This window comes from Notamacropus eugenii, chromosome 3, assembly GCF_028372415.1.
Source record: "Notamacropus eugenii isolate mMacEug1 chromosome 3, mMacEug1.pri_v2, whole genome shotgun sequence".
NCBI classification, from domain to species: Eukaryota; Metazoa; Chordata; class Mammalia; order Diprotodontia; family Macropodidae; genus Notamacropus; species Notamacropus eugenii.
Window position 1 is genome coordinate 271,997,542 of NC_092874.1, and position 7,054 is coordinate 272,004,595.

At 37.3% G+C, this 7,054-nt stretch overlaps 1 pseudogene; it reads right to left on the reverse strand.

Annotated features, from left to right (window-relative positions):
* Positions 1-345: 345 nt before the first annotated feature.
* LOC140534470 (large ribosomal subunit protein eL30 pseudogene) lies at positions 346-794 on the reverse strand (annotated as a pseudogene).
* Positions 795-7,054: the final 6,260 nt, after the last annotated feature.

Consider the following 7,054-nt stretch of genomic DNA (forward strand, 5'->3'; position numbering starts at 1 on the left):
AAGGGATTTTGAAATAGTACAATATTCCTAAAGGTTAAAGAGACAGGCTTACATTCAAGAATAACAACTTAATATAGTGTTACAGGTATAAAAAATAAATGGACCTTTAGTACAGTGATGTCACATGCAAAAAGAAAGAGACATCTAATGTGTATAAAAGGATCACATGTTAACAGTTTTAAAGTGTAATGTGTTCTATGTTTTATTTTATTTTATTTTAATTTATTTTATTAAATATTTCCCAATTATGTTTTAGTCTGATTTAGGCCACAGGTCTGACACCTCTGGTTTAGTGAAATAAAGGATTTCCTTCCTTCTTTAGTTTTGGCCAGTTTATTAAAGACTACTTTTCTGCAGTTTACTTTTCACTGTTCTGTTCTGGCATGCTTCTAAAGATATAAGAATCACTTGGATCAATGATAGCCAGTGTACAGATTCTGTAGCACTTCTTACATACTGTACCCAATTAAATGTTGTGACCACTGTAGTGATATACTTCAGTTTTGGCCAATATAGTGTAATATTCAGTCTCTGATTTCCTCAAGGTTGAATAGTTTATTGCCTATGATGACCAATTTGGCTTTGTCTTGTCTGATTATTTTCAGGGTCTCTGTAGCCTAGCATCTATTTGCCATTTTTCATGACCAACTGGAGCCTCGAATTGGTGGACTTGAGCGACTTTTTCATCTTCTTTGCAGTCACCATCTTCCTGCCTGCCATGTGGGAAGACCCTTAACTAAGACCTGCCACCAAGATGGCTGGGAAGCAAGAAAGGTGAATAAAGGACTTTTCAAGCATTTCTGATGAGAAAACCAGAGTTGAAGAAGAACCTGCAAATGAAAACATAACTATCAAGAGAAATCTAGAAAGCTAAATTTACTTGAGCCCCTGGAAGGAGCTACATAATGATGTAGTGCTAACATTCTAATGAGGAAAAATAGCAAGTATTCTTTATGAACTTTAATGACTTCAAGGGATACTGAAAATGTTTTGTTTCTGTTCTGAGGTTTTGAAGAGGGGAAAGAGAAAAGGGGCTGACAAGAAAAATACGCTAGGTAGAAAGGATCAGGAAGGGAAAGGAACACCATATCTCATAATTGCAGTATGAGAAAGGGGTATACAAACATGGAGAAAAGAATGGAGGGAGTGGGCATCATTAAAAAAGAAACTCATCTGAAATGGATAAAGGAGGGTTGAACATACACATACAGTAAGCCAAGCAATAAACATTTATTAAGTACCTACTATGTATATTGTTTCAGACATGAGAAAGGTAGAGAGCAATTGTTGCTTTATGATGACAATAGAAAGTTCTCCAGCTCTGAACTGGTGCTTATTAAACATTTGCTGACTTAAATTAAATAGTAATAATAATTAAATATAATAACAAATTGTAGTAATAGTAGTAATAGTCCTTACAAACAGCTCAGTGAGATAGGTGCTTCATTTTACAGATGAGGAAACTGAGGCTCAGAGGTGTTAGTAAAATGACCAACCAAAGGCCACACAGCTAGGAAGCATCTTAAGGTTGTATTCAAACTCAGGTCTTTCCTAATTATTTTCCCAATGGCAAATGATTGGTGAACAGAGGACAAATGAACATTAGTTCTTTAAACCAATATGTGTGAGGGACAGAATTTGAACAGAAGTCTTACTGATTCTGAAGAATCAGTAAATATAGTATTGTCCACTAAGCAATACTATCCATTTTACGGATGAGGATATTGATTCTCAGAGATGTCTCATATGAAATCAAAGATTTAAAGTTGATAAGAACCAAAGAGGTAATCTATTCTAAACTCCTTATTCTACAGATGAGGTAAATGAAGTTGTGACTTGCCCCAAATCAATCAAGATTTGAACCCAAATCCTCTGACCCTACGGTCAATGCTCTTTTCATTTTGCCATGCTTCTTTCTTATTGTGCTAAGTGATGTGTCAATGGTCAATAGCCAGTTAGTGTCAAAGGTAGGATTTGAAATTAAATCCGTGTTTTTTTTGTTTTTTTTTTGCTTTCCTGACATTCCCTAATGAATTTCTGAATAACCACATACACTGACTTTTGGTTCATTCTGATTCTCCTTGACCTCAATGCAATACTGAAGTCTTCCCAACTTTCCCCAAAGTAGTGTTGATGTTTCCTAAACTTTCTATTAAAAGGGTCTCTCACCCTTCCTAGGAAGACATATTTAAGGGGTATGATTTCATTTAGAAACCACATCCATATTTCATCACAAAAACTTATTAAGTACCCATCGGTAAATGCTACTCTTCTGAACAATATTCAGGTTGGACAAAGAAGACAGCTGCCAGGAATTTATAATTTTAGACAGAGAACAACAGCCTTAAAAAAGAATTACACACCTGAGTCATCCCTGAACCAAGAGCTGATTGAAATTAGCAAATAAAAAGAAATACCCTGCCATTATACACAGGATACAGGATCATGGACCACAAGCATCTTCCTGCTCTGTTTGTGACATGTGGTGAGCTTGGAGTACAATATCTCACTGTCTCATTATTTAACTTTTTTCCCCTCTTTTCCATGCTCATGGAATAGATGCATGTAATCTGATTAATGCTCTCTAAACTGGTGATAATGTCTCCCTGAACACATTTGGACAGGACTTGGTGAGATCTTGATTTGCCATATTCAAGGTTCCCTTTTTTTCTTTAAAGGTCAGTCCAATTACACCATCATTAGAAGCTTTTCAATTTCCATTGCTGAGTCACCCTTCCTTTGAAAACCTACCCTGACCTTCTCAGGATGGAGGTAGATTTGATTCAACATTCCATGTAGGGAAGAACCTTATATGATTTTCAGTTTCAGCTGAGTACTCTAAAAAAAGGAGCAGGGGGGGAAGAAACAACCCAACCCACAACACACTGCCTTAGTGTCAGTGGTTTGAAATAATGCATGGAAATGAAAAAATGATACTTCAAGCCCTAGGGAGATCTGTGAGTCTATTTTGGATGGGTCCCACCTTCCCCTAACCGTTTTTTGAAGTCTGAGGATTTGCTACTCATTAGATACAACCCAGAAATTCATTTTTGCATTCTTTATTTCAACAGGCATTGTCTACAGTATAGTGGATATAGGTCATTTTATAATTGACATTCTAAAGTCTTCACATACTGACTCTACTTCCCAGCTTTGTTAACACCTTGCAACCTGGTGTCTGCCCTTGCTACTCTCTTGGCATTGCCTTCCCACAGGTCACCTAAGATTTCCTAATTCCCAGATACAGTGGCCTTTTCCCAAGAGTTGATTTCAATGTAGTATTTGTAATTCTTGGTCACTGCCTCTTTGCACTGCTTTGCTTTGATTCCTCCGACTGTGCTCTCCTTGGATTCTTCCTGCCTTCTCAGCTCATCTTTATCTCCTTTGCTAGCACTGGTTTTACTGTTCACTCCAAATAAGAAAAATGGCTTGCATTTCCATAGTGTTTTAAGGTTTGCAAAGGCTTTACAAACATTATCTCATCCATCCGTCCCAACAACCCTGGGAGTAAGTGCTATTATTACACACATTTTAGAGATTAGGAAAGTGAGTTTGAGATAGATTAAGTGACTTGCCCAGGGTCACATAGCTAGTAAGGGTCTGAGGTCAGATGTGAATTCAAGTTTTTCTGATTCCAGGCACAGTTCTCTATCTACCATGTCACCTACAGCTCTCTTCTCTATTTTATCTGTGTGTGTATATACGTATATATATTATATACACAACATATATGTATATATACACATATACATATAAACAAATATAGGTATACACACATGTATGCACATGTGTGTATATGTACATATACATTAAAATATAGGTATATATACACAGACATAAAAGTAACATTAGATCAAAAGTGGGCATGGGAGGAAGCAGGGGGAAGTCTACAGGTACAGACCATAGAACATATTGTTAGATATTTCTCAAAGTGTAGATAGTTTTTGCCAATTTCCCCCTTCTTCCTCTTTTTAAAATTTTTTTTATATTTTATTTTATTTTTTTAATTGAATTATTTTATTTGTTTTTTGTGTTTGACAATCACTTCCATATATTTTAGATTTTTCCCACTCCCTCCCTGAGATGGCGTACAATCTTAAATAGGTTCTACACATACATTCCCATTAAATGCATGTTGCATAGAAGAATTAAAATGAATGGGAGAAACCATAAAACAAAACAAAACATAATATAGAAGAAAATGGTCTATTTCTATCTGCGATCCAATTCTATAGTTCTTTCTCTGGATGTGGAAGGAGTTTTGCCTCAACAGTTCATTGGAAATTTTTTAAGTCTGTGCATTTCAATGAAGTATTAAGTCTACTAGAAAAATTCCTCGCACACTGCAGTTGTTGCTGTGTACAAAATTCTCCTGGTTTTGCTCCTTTCACTCAGCATCAGGTCATATAAGTCTTTTCAGGCTTCTCTGAAGTCTTCCTATCTATCATTTCTCATAGCACAATAGTATTCATTACATTCATACACCATAATTTATTCAGCCATTCCCCAATTGATGGACATTCCCTTAATATCCAGTTTTTGGCCACCACAAAGAGAACTGCAATAAATATTTTTGTACATGTGGGACCCTTTCCTATTTCTATGATCTCTTTGGGATAGAGTCCCAGAAGTGATATTGCTGGATCAAAGGGTATACACATTTTTGTAGCCCTTTGGGCATAGTTCCAAATTGCTCGTTGGATGAGCTCACAGCTCCACCAACAATGAATTAGTGTTCCAATTCTCTCACATCTTCTCCAACATTTATCATCTTCCTATTTTGTCATGTTAGCCAGTCTGATAGGTGTGATGGGGTAGAGGTGTTTTGATTTGCATCTCTCTAATCAACAGTGATCTACAGCATTTTTTCATATGATTATAGTTTTAATTTCTTCCTCTGAAAATTCCCTATTCATATCTTTGACCATTTATCAACTGGGGAGTGATTTTTTTTTTTAAAGGTTTTGTTATATGGATGGCTCCCTGGGAGGAAAATGGAAAGGATACAGGGGGAAATATAAGTAATGTAATAACAAAAGATATTAATAAAAATTTTATTTAAAAAATATAATACAGCTATGTGACCCTGGGCAAATCTTTTTGTGCAGCAACATCCCAGGGAAATCTCCTGATAGGCAAGGTGCCACCTGTGCCATCTTCCATGCTTGTACCCCATTCTGCCCCTAATATTTAAATTGGCTATTATATTGGTTTTTCCTTTTAAAAGGGTTTTTCTGATATTCTTTCTTTTTATAAGATGAAATCACCATCACTTTCTACTGCCTTCTCCCCACCCCCCAGTCTCTTTGTTTGCATGGTATCTGGCATATAGCAGACACAATAAATGATGGTTGTCATGAAGTAAAACAAATGAACAGTCGGTCAATAAGCATTTATGAAGCACCTATTATGTGATGGCATTGTGCTAAGTATTAGGGATACCAAGAAAGTTCTTTCCCTCAAAGAATTCCCATCCTAATAGGAGAGAATTGGTAAAAAGAGGACAATTCCGTCAGGTCCCACAGATACAGGCCATGGCGGGTTGGGGGTTGGGGGGGCAGGTAGGGGAGGAGGTTCCTCTTGTCCATGAGTCTTCTACTTAAAGGTCCGTATTAAGGCTGGTATGGTTTGGGGCATGTTCTTCAATCTAAACCCCATTTCACCTAAGTCTGCTTCAAACGTGCTTAGCTCAAAGCAAAGTGGCCAAACCCATTGCTTACTGCTGGGGTTCCAAGCCATTGAAGGCTGGCCTCCATCTGATCAGGAGTTTCTAGGATGGCCTTCATTTGTAAAATGAAGTGACTGATTCAGCCATGAACTGGAGTTGTTCTTCATGGATTTATGCTGAACAATTGTATCCTTTTTACTCTTGTGCTTAACGTAGAAGTTTGGAGCTAACTAGAGAAGGGAATAGGGTCAGCTACATGGTGAAGTGGATAGAGCATGGGCTTGGAGTCAGAAAGACTTGGGTTCAAATCTGTTCTTAGACACTTACTAGCTGTGTGACCCTGGGCAAGCCATTTAACCCTGTTTGCCTCAGTTTTCTTAGCTGGAGAAGGAAATGGAAAACCAGTATCTTTGCCAAAAAGACTCCAAATGGGGTCATGATGAGTAGGAGGTAACTGAAAGGAACTGAGTACCTCTGTAGGGGGAAATCTACTGATATAGATAGGGATCAAAACCATAGAATTTGTCTCAATTTTTACCACGCCATTTCTTTTCTCCCAAGCTTTCAGTAATTTTTTAAAGATAAAATTATAAATTCCTTAGAGGGCATTTGAGGTCCTCCACAGTCTAGTTCTCATTTACTTTTCTGGTTTTTTTTTCCCCCATAACCAAACTGAGTTCCTAGCTGTTTTCTGAAGACATGTAATTTCTCAGTGCCATAAAATCAGCTGTCTTCTATGCTTGGAATATACTTTTTTCCTTATTTCTGCCACTTATAATCCATATTCTCCTTCAAACCCCAGTTTCCCCCAGCTGACTGTGTTCTCCTCCTCCTCAAATGTAACTAGAATAATTTGTTCTTTCTTTTTTCCTCCTTCACTCGCTACCTTGTACTATACTTTTTTTTGGCAACTGAGTCACATCTTGCAATGAAATATAGGTTTCCTGAGGGCAGGGATGATTTTTCTTTCTCAGTCTTTTGTTTTTGTCATTGAATTTTTACTGCCTATACAGTGTCTTGCATAAAGTAGGTATTCAATAGATGCTTGTAGAATCAATATTATGCTTTACCTGAGTGAATGCGTGAGGGGGATGGAAAGCTAAGTGACCCTCCCTGGGCACACCAGCTGGCACAAATAAAATCAATCTTGCTGACTCACCAGCTTGGTTTACTTAGATGCACATGGTAGGACATTCCAGCGTCCCCTAGGGGAAGATTTTAGGCCATGCAATTTGGTCCCGATTTTTCAAATTACACAAGCAATTAGAAGCTCTTTCACATAAATATAATTTTCTTCAGCATCTGTTGAATTCTATTCACTCATGAAATTTAGCAGGAAATTAAAAGCAGGAACACTTGCATAGCATGATGCCTAATTGGCCAAGT